Consider the following 15,772-nt stretch of genomic DNA (forward strand, 5'->3'; position numbering starts at 1 on the left):
ATGTATTGCCATTATAGATTATGGCATTGCCTGTGCCGGATTTAACTACAATTGGACAAGCAAAGAGTGCTTATTCATGGCAATTCCATATGAATTTTATTTAAACGAATTGAGAAATCCAGCAGATTTTTATAATAATGAATTTGCAAGAACTGGTGGAATGTCGGCTTTCATTGTTTTAAATGGCAAAAGTATGTAAAAAGCATTTGTTTAAAGAAGAAATAACAAAAGGTCAACACGCCGCGATATAACTTTATGCGATAATTGATCAATCAATCAATGAAAGGTCACATGATATTTTGAAGTGTAGATAAGTTTTCGCGGATCGTATCATTGTGACGGTTAAGTGTCACAAAATCTAGAGTCATATAAGGCAGAAAGCCAATTTGTTTTTGTAGAAACAAAAGGGTTTTCTTATACATGGTGTATGTATTTGTAAATTTGGCATTTGATATAAACAAAAATTGCAGGGGTTAATATTTGCATTAAAAGAGAGGCGATATATACCAAAGGAATAATTAAATTCATGGAAAAAACTGACAACGCAGGTGCAAACGGAAACGAAAAACTGCCAAGTAATTTTAGAGAAACTTAAAAATCAGCAACATAAATTCGACCACATTCTGGTGGAAAATTAGAAGCTTTGGAACTATATTCTGCTAGTTACAATAACAGAGACAACAGGGTTATAAAATGTAATGTATAGGTCATAAAAATCAGGCATCTTAAAATATGTACGCAAAAACCTGTATATCGAGCAATTAAATTTGACGTTTCCAATTTGCAGTGACAGTTGGAGAGTACAAACCTATAAATCAACATGAGTCAACAGAGCTTCAAATCCAGGATAATGACAAAACATATCCAATGGTCACTGATAAAAAAGGTATGTATCGGTTTTTTTAGTTAATAATTTTCTCAAGGAGTTGTTATTGATGCTTATACAGGTATCTTTGTAAGCTTACTTTTTCATAGAATCTTATATCACATCCGGTATGAATGGGGTGCGGTGATGGTCATAGCTTCAGATTTAAGTGTAAGCATTTCGTATACTCTTTTATAGTTTGTCGTTAAATCAAGGCAACAATAGTTCACCGTTGTTAAAATCTTAAAATAGCTAAAGAAGACAAATAAAGGTAAAACAACTGAGGGAACCGCATGAACTCCAAAATAGGGAGTCTCATTATTCTGATTCTATGCTAGCATGTCTTTGCTCTAAGTATTGAATATTGTTTGATTGGTGAAGAAGCACCCAACAACTATCCGAATCTAGTAACCCCCATAAAAGTTCGGATCCCAAAACTCCCGCACTGTAGACGAGCTTGCTATCTCAAGATTTCAGAGGCAGAACCGTTCACTATTCGTTTAATTTCTGATTCAAAGATATGAGTAGTCTTAAGCCTGTTGTAAGGGAATAACGCTTTCAAATATATCTGTTACATTTTGAATAACGTGTTTTTTCAGACAACCGTTAGTCCTAGGGGAACGAAATAAACGACAGTTTTTTTCCATTTGATTAAGACACATTTTTAGCTCACCTGGCCCGAAGGGCCAAGTGAGCTTTTCTCATCACTTGGCGTCCGTCGTCGTCGTCGTCGTCCGTCGTCGTTAGCTTTTTACAAAAATCTTCTCCTCTGAAACCACTGGGCCAAATTTAACCAAACTTGGCCACAATCATTATTAGGGTATCTAGTTAAAAAAATATGTCCGATGACCCCGCCAACCAACCAAGATGGCGGCCATGGCTAAACATAGAACATAGGGGTAAAATGTAGATTTTGGCTTATATCTCTGAAACCAAAGCATTTAGAGTAAATCTGACATGGGTAAAACTGATTATCAGATCAAGATCTATCTGCCCTGAAATTTTCAGACAAATCTGACAACCTGTTGTTGGGTTGCTGCCCCTGAATTGGTAATTTTAAGGAAATTTTGCAGTTTTTGGTTATTATCTTGAATATTATTATAGATAGAGATAAACTGTAAACAGCAATAATGTTCAGCAAAGTAAGATCTACAAATAGGTCGTCATGACCAAAATTGTCAGTCGACCCCTTTAGGAGTTATTGCCCTTTAAAGTCAATTTTTAACAATTTTTCGAAAATTTATATAATCTTTTTCAAAAATCTTCTTCTCTGAAACTACTGAGACAAATTTAACCATACTTGGCCATAATCATCATTAGGGTATATAGTTTTAAAAATGTGTCCGATGATCCCGCCTTCTAACCATCATGGCCGACTTGGTTGCAAAAATGTTCATCAGATTTAGATTTATCTGCCCTGAAATTTTCAGACGAATCCGACAACCCGTTGTTGGGTTGCTGCCCCTGAGTTAGTAATTTTACAGAAATTTTAGTTGTTTGTTATTATCTTAGATATCATTATAATATCTAATATCTAATACTATTAATTATGATTTTAACCTTATTTTACATGATTTCCAAAGCATCAGTAAATACAGGTGAGCGACACAGGCTCTTGAGGGCCTCTAGTGTATGCATGCAATTTTGAAGACGAATAACCAAAAGGCTATCATTATACTTTACCTCACTTTCCTTATTGGTATTGGAATAAATGATACTACATATATGATGAATGACGCTGCATATATGGGAAAGAAGCAGTTGCACAACGGGTTCTTAATTGTAAGGTTGAAGTCGTCGTGTCGAATTTAATACAGTACCAACAAAGATTTAGTCGACAGTTATAAAATATTTGTGTCAGCAGTAATAGATTATCCTTTTGACGCAACAGAACCCCCGCGTTTTAGCATGGGTTTAACTTGCGAAATGGTAATGCAAGCATTCATAGCAGACACTTATCATGTCGGTGCATCTAGTCTTGCTCTTTTTGGAGTCTTGCGATTCCCTCAGTGTTTGGTTGTTACCTTGATTTTTTAAACGATTGATGAGATGTAAACCTCGGTGAAACTGTTGCCTAAATTTGTCTATGATTTTTGACTGCCAATTGTTTTTTTACCTGTCATGTCATCGTTGAAGATCTACCAGCACCAGCAAAGATAATGTATGATAGTTATAAAATCAAATTGCTTTAACTCTTATCATTATAAATTTTATTTAGAATCCAGAGTAATGAAAATGAATATAACATTCTTTTCAACAATTTAAGCTTCAACACTAGGAAAAACAATCACTACGACTAAACCAGCTAGTACAGGTGGTGGCAATGCAGCAGGTATGCATATGATATTCTCTACACTTATATACAACCATAATGGTTTCTATCTAGTACAAACATGTTTAGTTTTAAAATATTTCAACAGCTTTGTAAACCAGTATTGAAGACAGAAGTGTTTCTCAGAGTGTTTAACAATTAAACTATCCATGTTAAAACAGAAAATTTGTGGTTCGAAAAATTTACGAAAGAACAAAGGCAACTTTTTTCACTCCCACTTTCAAAACTTTATAATTTGTACAAATAATGTTTGGAAACCCTTGTCACAAATGTCCATTTTAAACAAAACAACATACAACCATCATCACGGTTATTGTCTTTCACAGACTTTCAGACAGTTTGACATTACAATAGATCACTTTTCGCAAACAAAGATCTTGATGATGATGATGATGATGATGATGATGATGATGATGATGATGATGATGATGATGATGTGGAGGAGGAGGAGGAGGAGGAGGAGGAGGAGGAATGATGATGAGGGATGGCTGCTTAACCTCCAGTGGCAAAATAAATGCATATTCAGGACGAGAACATGTTATTGTTATATGAATGTTAACCCTGCGTTGTGCTGGACCGACACACTCAGCCGGATTTTTAACAACCTAGTTCAAAAGGTAACAGTCCGCAGGAAGACACGTCGAAGTGTCTGTCCTCGTGCAAGACCGACCGTGCAAGACCCTCATGGGTAGTCAAGGTCGTTTAAAACCCCCATCATGTCTCGTGCACGGGTTGATGGGAGAAATTCGAAAGGAATCGATTGTTATCCAGCAAAGATTAACTTTTGAAATTAGGTTACTAATGACACTGAGATTAATTCGTCGAATCAAATTTCAGAATTATTATATTAAATTATAAGCGTAGATAATAGCTTAATAATTGCTTTTAAATCTTGAGATTTTGTATTTTGGGAAAAAATAAAAGTTGATGATTAACACTTTAAACACATTTAAAGCGTTATAATTGATGTTCTATGAGTTGTAAGTCTTGATCAAAATAAGGAGATGTAGTCTGATTGCAAATGAGACAAATGTACTACACTGTTTATGACATTGCTATAATATAACCAAATTAGATATATAAAACAATAGTTTGCCGATGGTCATTGGTACTGATCAATATTTGAAAATAAAATGTATCGCATGATAGGAGAAAGTAGTTTCAGCTTGATTTCAATATCTGCCATTATTCTTTATGTGAAATTGTTGAAAATATTGAAACTATTTATTGTTTTTCTTTTTAAAGATATTGCTTTTCGGTTTCAATTCTATTTTCATTTCTAACTGTATCTATTGTTGTTTTTTTCAAATCTGCATAAAGCGGATCTGTTCACTGACTAGCTTCAGATTTGGATATGAGCATGATTGTGAGAGTGTTTGAAGTCTTGTCATTGGTTCCGTTTTATTATATGGTGGTTGTTGGTGGGAGCTGTTGAAGATTTTTTTTTATTTGAGATCGTTGCTGTCATAATAAAATTGTTCCCATTTTATGTTAAAGTATACCATTATTTTAAATTATGAAATATGTCTCCCTCATGCAAAGCTCTGGTCCCTTGGCCAGTTTTTGCTATACTTTTTGTCCTTTTTGGTTTAAAAGCTCTTCATTTTTTAAGATTTTGATTTTCAAATATTTTGGATTCGAGCATCACTGAAAAGACATTTATTATCGAAATGCGCATTTGGTGAAGCAAAAATTGGTACCGTAAATGTTATTGTGTAGATTAGGATATGGTGTCTGGGTTTTGGCATCGTGGAAAACCTTTAATATGTTATTGCATGTTGATTTTTAAAGGAAATTTACTTTGCGTCTCTTTCATTTCACATATATTAGTTAGAAAATTTCATGCGTGCGGAACGCTTTTCTGGATTGACCTTCATAAGGAACGCCGAGTATTTGAAAGCCAAGGATGTCTAAGAACCGAAGCTATTGAAAAGTTAAATAACCATAAAGGACCTACAAAAATAGCAAAATCCATCTAAGGTCAACATTGCCTGAGGGAGTTGTGCCTTTTTACACTCATCTGAAAAATATTTCAAAGAAAACCTTTTTTTAAATCCCAAAATGAAACGCTTAGGACGCATGAGGTTTATGAATTTTTTTTTTTTAATTCTTAATTATGTCAACAATAAAGGTTAAAATACGAAATATATTAACCTAAAAGAAATCATACATTACTTCGTTTCCAATAGGACGATTATTGACGATTGCCATGGCCTTGATTAGCGCAGTGTCAGGTGTTATTCTGATGTACAAGGCCGTACCAATAGTACAAAAAGTTCAAAATATGAAATTATTTCTTGCTGACGTAAGTAGATATATACATGACTAAATATAAGATATAATTTTATACGCGAGTTCATGATTGACATATTATAGTCTATCGTTGTCAGTCTGTCCACCGGCCCTGAAACATGGTTTAATAACTCGTGTGCATTATGGAGTATTTACGAAAAATGTACACAATGTTTGACTCCATATCCTTTTATTTATATTCTTTTATATTATTTGCTGCATCTTTATGGGACTTTAGTCATTCTGACACTTAGATCATATCTCTTTATCTCAAATGCTTCTCCATGAGGTCGTTCTGGTTTTGTGCAAACAGCTCCTTTGCAATTTTAACGATTTTATTAAAGGGTGAGACCACATTCTTCAGTCTTTATTGAACCAAAGGTGAGAAGATACCTAGGTGTCAATCCCACCTGAACGTCAGAAGAGGACTAACAACACAATGGGAATAAAGGTTAAAGACCAATAACAATAAATAAATTATATGTACGATATATATCTATATATTAATGAGACAGTAATCCAATGACAAAAATAAATCATTAGACATCTCGAAAGCAAAAGTTTTCAATAATAGACGTGTGTCTATACAATATGCCAAGCTCCTCAGTCCACAAAACACTACACAGAAAAAAACCTAACACAGCAGTAATCTGACGAAAACACTTGATTGTAAGCAGTATAAAGTGTTGTCTTCATTTTTTTTTACTACGCCCTGGAATATCGTATCAACTAGAAAATAATATTGGGCTGATATTTTAAAGTTAATAAAGTGATGCTGGCGTACTAGAACAATTAAGCTGAAGTAAAGGACAGTTGCAATTCAGCTGAAGTAGAGGACAGTTGTCTAAAATCTCACTTTTTAACAGGCAACAACATTAGTGATAGCAATGGCTTTTAAATGTTTAAATGATTTTTTTTAGAAAGCAGTCTCAATACAGTGTTCCAAGATGCCTACCAAGGTGCTTGAAAATTGTCGAAATACCCGTTCACCAGTGTAACACTATCATTGAAATGTCTATTTAAAAATATAAATCTGATTTCCGAAATTTGATATTTTTGAAACATGCCTTCAATCAAATGACAATTATACACCTACGACATATGAATGATATAATCAACCACCATTAACAGCGGACGTAAGGTCTTCCAATTCAATGAATCTAAAACTGAATATTTAAAAAAAATGATACCGTTTATGTGACTTGTACCATCATCCATCATCATGCTTCAAAAATAAGACATCATGATAATAACAAGTTCTTTCCATCGAATTAGAATATAAAATAAAATCTCTATCCTTTTCCAATTTACGACCAAAGCGCCATGTTATAGTATTATCATGATAGAGACGAAATTATGTCGAAGCACTTTCTCTAAGTAAACAAATACTTGTCAGTATCCCCCATACATTTTAAAAAAAAAACAAACTTTATTTTGTTCATCGGCTGCTGAGATTTTAGGTTAATTAAAATGAATAGTCGATATATTTTTTTGTATTTGGGATCCTTCTTCAATATAACATGAATGCTAGTTAAGATCTCTTCTTTTTTTTTTAAATATAACTCTGTTACAGGAGAAAATAACAAGGAAGGAAGCTGAAGAGCAGTTAACGGATTCAGTTACAATTGGAATGTCAGATGAAGATGGTAAAAGAATACTCACTAAAGGAGTAAACACTAGAAACATTCCACCAAGTTGTCACATGGATATTATTGAATAGCTGGTTATACTGAATATATCAATAAATACTAAAACGTGTTCATAGCGTTCGATCTTCCAGTGCGTGGTGGTAATTGTTACAATGAGTTGGTTTATTGTTAAATAAAGGCTATATTTAATGCACAAATATCATTCCAAGACGCAAAAAGATACAATTGGGCAATAAAAGTTCATTGCTAAAAAAAACATAGGTAACTAAATGGAAAAAGACAAACAATAGTCCACAAAGTTATAAAGTTATAACTTCTGAAGCTTAAACCGTTACCATCCTTTGGTGGCACCATCGTAATTACACTTGATAAATGACGTTAGTGTCTATCAATAGAATAAGGTTTAATACTTTTTATCGTGCTAAATAAATACCACACTGATTTTAGGGATTATATTCAGTAAAAGGGATGGACTGAAAAGTCATTTTTCATTATCTTTATTAAGGTAATATGAGAGTAATAGAAAACACAGAATGTGTTATAACTTTGCCGAAATGTTATTAATCATGCAATCGTACAAAGTATATAATTTATAACAATATAGGTGCGTTTTTTCAACATAGGTTGTAAGATTTTTATATGTTTTTATCATGATAAAAGCACTAGAATGTGACTAGAATGTAAGCAAAAAAATCCAAAAATATCAGCATACAGCTTTAATACCATTTTCAGAATATAAAAAAAGGCGTAACCGTCCTAAATCTCTTACTATCTTTGATTAGTTGTTATAAAACTAGATAAAGGTGAAGGCATGATAAAGTCACTGAATTGGCCGTTGATTGAGAATTCCAAAATCAAAAATTATAGATATTTTTTTTTCAAATAGCATCCTTCAGAAATTCAAAAGACATCTGTCAGATGATATGAATATTTGCATATTGAAAAAGACAGGCGGAAGATACCAAAAAGATATTCAAACTCATAAGTCCAAAACGAACTGACTATGCCATGGCAAAAACGATCAAAAGACAAACAAACATCAAAACACATCATAGAAAACAAAAAACTGAGCAAAACGAACCCAACAAAAAACCGGGGTAATCTCATGTGCTCCGGAAGGGTAAGTAGATCCTGCTCCACATGTGGCACCCCGTCATGTTGTTTGTGTAAGTACAATTCGATGGGTCACATTCGTGGAAGAGGACAGGACTGCGGACACGACAATTGGAACATATCCGTCGTCATCTATGAAACATATATTCCATAAAGGACAACCAACTCGTGATAGCGTTCGCAAAATTTTTCAAAAAGATAACTTCAACTTCACCTCTTGGAACTCTAAGTTAGGAAGCTTCCTTGTAAGCAGCTATTCTCCATCAAGGAAATCATATTAGGAAACGCAAGTTCTGGAATATCGTATCAACTGGGAGATATACTCTATATGCAGGCTCACAATTGGGAAGCTGAACTCATCTCTTCTGTCGTATTTTTTTGTTCTCAATCGACCCTCATTGTCAATTTCTAGATATAAGCCAAGATATGGGCAGACTTAACTGTATATGTTGTATCCTTTCTTTAAAGTTCGATGGGATAGATGCGTTAAAATAGTCACCAAACCTGGAATTGTTCGTGAGAGGACGTCATATATATAGCAGAACTAGAAGTAAATGGATAATGCTAGCTTCTTTTCGTTCTTCCTAAGAAGCTCCTGTATACAGTTGGTCTTATATGAATAAAAGAACAAGTCGACAAGAAGAGGAGAAGACTTGGTTCCTGTGAGAATGTCGATTGTTTGTTGAAACATGTCCTCAAAAAGTAAATAAACAGCTGCGCCATGAGCGCATGATACGCCCGTCGTCTTGTGTGTGAATTTTTATGCAATAAGCATAAATAGTTTCTGACATACGGCGTGACATGCGAAAACCCCCTTTTTTTTTTACAAAAAACTCAATATCTCTAAAATAAAATTTTGAATCAAAACCAAAAAGTATACAGATCTTTAGATTAATATAACTAAGAAGTGTGTAAAATTTTAAGCAATAATCATAAATCGTTTTTGAGATACAGCGCGACATGTGAAAACCCCCCTTTTAAAAAAAAAAAATCAATATCTCAAAAATAAAATTTTGAATCAAAACCAAAAAGTATACAGATCTTTAGATTAATATAACTAAGAAGTGTGTAAAGTTTTAAGCAATAATCATAAACTGTTTTTGAGATACGGCGCGACATGTGAAAAACCCCTCCCCCTTTTTTTACAAAATACTCAATAACTCAAAAATAAAATTTTGAATCATCACCAAAAAGTATACAGATCTTAAGGTTAATATAACTAAGAAGTGTGTAAAGTTTTAAGCAATAATCATAAACTGTTTTTGAGATACGGCGCGACATGTGAAAAAACCCTCCCCCTTTTTTAACAAAATACTCAATATCTCTAAAATAAAATTTTGAATCATCACCAAAAAGTATACAGATCTTAAGATTAATATAACTAAGAAGTGTGTAAAGTTTTAAGCAATGATCATAAATTGTTTTTGAGATACGGCGCGACACCTGTTTTAGTTACTGTAAATTCAGAAATTATTGCGTGAATTTATTATTGCGATTTTTTAAAAATGGTCAATAATGCGAGATTAATTATTGCGATTTCAGGCAAATCTGCATACATTATTATGTATTAGATATCATATTGCGAGTTTTTATTATTGCGATACTTTCCCAGTCGCATTATTCGCATTAATAAAAACCTCGCAATGATTTCTGAATTTACAGTACTAAGTCCCGTAACTCAAAAAGTTTTAATCTTATTTTCACCAAAAAGTATACAGATCGTTTGACCATCATAAGAAACAACTATGTTAAGTTTCATGAAATTTGGATAAGTCATTCTCAAGTTACGGTGCGACATGTTTACGCCGGACAGACAGACGGACAGACAGACGGACAGACAGACGGACAGACGGACAGACAGACGGACGGACGCCGGACATTTGTATACCATAATACGTCCCGTCAAAAATTTGACGGGCGTATAAAAATTATGTTGTCATAAAGAATTGATAAAGAAGTCAATCATCTTGATAATGTCAGTTTGAATCAGAGAGGTATTTTGTTGTTGCAAAGAACGATTTATCCCTCCCTGAAACAAGATATTTGTATGAAACAAAGCATTGCCAGTTCTTTCAATTTGTTTTAGTTTGGACAGGGAATACTTGTCTGAAAGGTAATGTTTTTATACTATTGCAACTGGGAAGAGCCTAAGATTTTTATACTCTAACATATCTTTGGATTGTTTTTAGTATCTACATCTAATTCACAAATCCCCACCTAGAGTAGGTAGTTTCACAATAACTCTGAAGTCCGGTCTTGATTGGTGATAAAAAAGTGAAATAACAAAATTACCGAACTCCAAGGAAAATTCAAAATGGAAAGTCCTTTTATCAAATGGCAAAATCAAAAGCTCAAACCCATCAAACGAATGGAAAACAACTGTCATATCCTTGACTTGGTACAGGCATTTCCTCATGTAGAAAATGGTGGATTAAACCTGGTTTTATAGCTAGCTAAACCTCTCACTTGTATGACAGTCGCATAAAAAAAATGATGTTAATGATTAAGAATATAAAGTTGTTTGTAAGGACACTTATGTAATTTAGGTATCCAATATAGCATTGTGTCGTGTATAATAGTTGAAGTACTTTAGGCTTCTTCCATTTTAGTGTAATTCTCTGTAACCGCAAACTGTTTCATAAAAGGGGGTTGGCACGCATGATCGCCGATTTTCCTGAAACTTAGACTAAATTTATAATTAGGTGTAAAATGAGTAAAATGCCCTAAAAACTATTGCTATGCTACTGTTGCCATGGAAACCAAATAAATGGGTTTCCCGTACATTTAGGGCAGTTTAGGAGTGAAACAAATCAACTACTCTTTGCGTTCAAATTGAAGCAAACAAAACTTTGTTTAATGGTACCAATTAAAAAATAAATCCAGAAATATGATACTTTAAAAAAAAAAAAAAACCAGCAATGTCATATCTAAAACATATTGTCACAACTGAAGGGAACTGGTCATTCTTTATGTTTATCAATAGCTGTCAACAAACGAAATTTAAAAAAATTCTAAGACTATGAGTGCCGCGACTTGGTTGGTGGTAACAGAGAACAAATTAAAACTGGTAATTATACCCCACGCAACGAGTTGCGGAGGGTATAATGTTTTTGACCCGTCCGTCTGTCCGTCCGTCCGTCTGTCCGTCCGTCAGTCCGTCCGTCCGTCAGTCAGTCCGTCAGTCCTATTTCTTGTCATCGCAACTCCTCTCAAACCACACAACAGAATTTCACGAAACCTTTTTAGAAAATAAGGACATACTATGTAGTTGTGCATATCGACAGGAAATTACGATTCAATTTTTTTTTTTCTAGGAGTAACGCCCTTTTGAACTTATTTACTTTAATGTACTACTGCAACAGTTTGTCATCGCAACTCCTCTCAAACCACACAACAGAATTTCGTGAAACCTTTTCAGATAATAAGGACATACAACGTAGATGTGCATATCGACAGGAAACTACGATTCAATTTTTTTTCCAGGAGTTACGCCCTTTTGAACTTATTTGCCAAATATACTACTGCAACCTTTGGTCATCGCAACTCCTCTCAAACCACACAACAGAATTTCATGAAACCTTTTCAGATAATAAGGACATACTACGTAGATGTGCATATCGACAGGAAATTACGATTTAACTTTTTTTCCAGGAGTTAAGCCCCTTTGAAATTATTTGCCCAATATACTACTGCAGCTTTTTGTCATCGCAACTCCTCTCAAACCACACAACAGAATTTCATGAAACCTTTTCAGATAATAAGGACATACTACGTAGATGTGCATATCGACAGGAAATTAAGATTCAATTTTTTTTCCAGGAGTTACGCCCCTTTGAACTTATTTGCTTTAATGTACTACTGCAACAGTTTGTCATCGCAACTCCTCTGAAACCACACAACAGAATTTCATGAAACCTTTTTAGATAACAAGGACATACTATGTAGTTGTGCATATCGACAGGAAATTACGATTCATTTTTTTTTTTAGTGTTACGCCCCTTTGAACTTATTTGCTTCAATGTACTACTGCAACAGTTTGTCATTGCAACTCTTCTGAAACCACACAACAGAATTTCATGATACTTTGTAGATAATAAGGACATACTACGTAGATGTGCATATCGACAGGAAATTATGATTCAATTTTTTTTCTAGGAGTTACGCCCCTTTCAACTTATTTGCCTCAATGTACTTTTGAAACAGTTTGTCATCACAACTCCTCTGAAACCACACAACAGAATTTCATGAAACTTTGTAGATAATAAGGACATACTATGTAGATTTGCATATTGACAGGAAATTATGATTCAATTTTTGTTTCTTATACAATTTTTTTTTCTTACACTTATTTTATTTCTCCAATGACAATGTGGGGACGTGGGGTATGTGAGCGCGCTCACTAAGGTTCTTTAATTATAGAAATAGCCTCATATTGGTTATTATCATTATCCGTATGCAGTTTTCTTTGTATAACACAAATGTTACTATCAGTCCAATTTTAGCTTGAATTCAGTGAAATAGTGTTTTAACAAAAGTTCTATGTGTTTTTCTTTGCTAGAAATAGATCATAGAATAAAGTTAAGTAAAGTAGAAGCCAATCTAGCAAGTTTGGTTTTGTTATAGTTATAGAACCACTTATTCGGACTTGGGAGCATTGTAGAACCTTTATCAAAAGTTTCTTTTGAATAATGAGAAAATATATGAAATTTGAATAGGGGTGCATATCTGTCAGGTTGCTCAGATCAGAAGTACCTGTCGTATCTATGCTGAGCTTATTTGTACTGCTACACTTCCGCGAACCAGTGCGCTCTAATATGCAATTACAGGTATGTTGAATTTGTCAGCCCAAGATAGGATAAGGTATAGATAAACTCATCATAGATACCAGGATTAAAATTTATTTTCGACATGAAATGACTGTCACTTTATTTGAACTTACAACAAAATAGCTATAAATGTTTGAAATTGCAGAATTTAACAAATAAAGAAATGGGGCTATGATATAGTGGTTTTATTTCTGAATGTTTAGTATCTTTCGATTTCTATGAGATTTTGATAAAAAATAAAGTGTTTGCTAAAAAATCACAAATTTTGAGAACTTATTGTTCTAAATTGGGAGTAAAAACTTATTTTTCGTTCAATGATAAGTTTTGAGAAAGACGTTTTTGCTAAGATTACAAGACAAATTGATATATTGCAATGATAAGCCTTTCCAAAGTATTTCCTTGTGTGGAATTGGCAGTAGGTGAAAATTGGTGAAAAAGTTGTGCCAAATTTTGAACAACATTTCTGTGCTAGAAATTCAATGAAAAGTGTCCATGTCTCACGCAAAATTAGTCAAGCAGGGTCCTTGCTGGCATAGCAGTTTGTTATAATCACTAAATATACAACTGAATCTCCAGGTGGATTATTTGGTTCAGTTTCAGGGTAACTGTAGTTTTATTGCCTCGCCTGTGGCTAAAGTTGCAGAATGTGAGACATAGGAATTACAATCCAGCTTCTTAAACACTCTGTATTTAGCTTTATATTTCATAGGGTAGAAGACCTGGATGATTCATACCTTGTATACAAATGCCTTATGTTACAAAGATTCTTTTGGTCATATGATCATTATGTTTGGTGTATAAGGGTTCTTTGCAAGGTCTACATATCCTACTGGGATCACCCGACCTTAACCTCATTTCATGGATCAGTGATCAAGGTTAACGTTACATGATTAGGTTCGTTTCTCTGATACTGTAAGCAGTAGGTTAACTATATGTGGTGTATGGAATGATTGTAAGATGTACATGCAAGTCTGCCATTTTTATTTGACCTTGACCTCATTTTCATTGTTAATTCTTGTTAATGTTTAGTTTTTGTGTTTTGGTCTGTTTTTCAAATACAATAAGCAATAGATCAGCTATATGTGGTGTAAGGAATGATTGTAAGGTGTATACGATTGTCTGGCAGAGTTGATCTGACCTCGACTTCATTTCATGGTTCAATGGTCAATGATTAGTTTTCCAGGTTAAGTCTTCTTCTTAGATACTATTAGCAAAAGGTCAACTATGTTTGGTGTATGGAGTGATTGTAAGGTGCACATGACTTGACCTCACTTCATGGTCCACTGATCAATTTAAACTTTTACTGGTCAAGTCTGCTTCATAAATACTATCAGCAATAGGTTAACTATGTTTGGTGCATGGACTGATTGTAAGGTAGACATGTCTGTATGGCATGTATCATATGACCTTGACCTCATTCTCATGTTTCATTGTTTAATGTTGTTTTCATGGTTTGATCAGTTTCTTTGATACTTTAAGAAATAGCTTAACTATATTTGGTGTATGGAATGATTGTAAGGTGTACATGTCTCTCTGGAAGGCTTAATATGACCATTACCTTATTGTTATGGATCATTGATAAAGTTAAGTTTATGTGATACTTGTAGTTAAGCCTTTATCTTTAAGACTTTGAACATAAAATTAATCATGTCAGTAAAGCAGGCCAGACATTTCAGGGTGTGCACTCTTGTTCAGATATCGATTACATTGTAACTCTACAGAATACTTCATGATATAAAATGTTCAAAGTATAACCCCTAAAAAATTTGTAACCTTGATTTCCTGTTCTCAATTAGTTTTGTGTTCAAAGGGGTTTAAGGAATTTTGATGGGAAGAAAATGTGACATTGTAACTTCATCACAGAATTTTTCAAATTAGAAACTTTTCTTTTTAAAAATTTCAGTTGTCTTATGGATGGTTTGACCTTGAGTTCAAGAATCAGTGATCATATTTAAGTTGGCAGTTCAGTTTCACATCTAAGGCAATTTGGTATAAAGCAGACATAATATCACAAAGTGCATGTTAGAGACAAGCATGTGGAAACTAAAATTGAGAATGGAAACTGTCTATATTATAGATTTTTTTTCAATTTAATTAGCCACTGAAAACCATGGATTTATCTAGAAGGTGTGTATGTAGAAGAAAAAGAATGACTACCATTTTAAGCCATAAAAATGAACACAAGATGAACCATGAAGACAATGACAAATAAACTGAGCCATATTACTGTTAATTCAGAAATTAATGCATGCATTTATTATTGTGATTTTTGAGAATGGACAAAAATGTGAGATCAATCATTGCAATTTTAGGAAAATCTGCATACAGCTATATGTATCAGATATCAGAATGCTAGTTTTTAATATTGCAATAATCACCAGTCTCATTTTTTGCATTTATAATAAAAACCTCGTAATAATTTCTGAATTCAAAGTTATTAAGACTTCATAAAAATGCCAAAGAAAGTCTTATGATCAATCACCAGAATTTTTCAAGAAAACTTGTAACTTGTGAAGAACATGCTGAACACTGAAGGTATAATTTTTGTCATAAAAATTCCAGATGAATAAGTGTAACTTGCAGAAATTAGGAGACTACAAATAATGCATGTTGTACCCTTAGACTGTGGGGTACAATTATTTGGGAAAGGAAGGTCAGGAAGGAATAACTACATTTGCCAGTGAACAACGCTATA

The 15,772-nt window shown here is 33.6% G+C and overlaps 1 long non-coding RNA gene across 1 annotated transcript in view; it reads right to left on the bottom strand.

Annotated features, from left to right (window-relative positions):
- LOC127728195 (uncharacterized) overlaps positions 1-15,772 on the bottom strand; it is a 415,364-nt gene that overhangs the window by 362,706 nt on the left and 36,886 nt on the right. The window lies entirely within an intron of this gene.

The sequence above is a fragment of the Mytilus californianus genome, unplaced genomic scaffold (genome assembly GCF_021869535.1).
Source record: "Mytilus californianus isolate M0D057914Y unplaced genomic scaffold, xbMytCali1.0.p SCAF_2, whole genome shotgun sequence".
NCBI classification, from domain to species: Eukaryota; Metazoa; Mollusca; class Bivalvia; order Mytilida; family Mytilidae; genus Mytilus; species Mytilus californianus.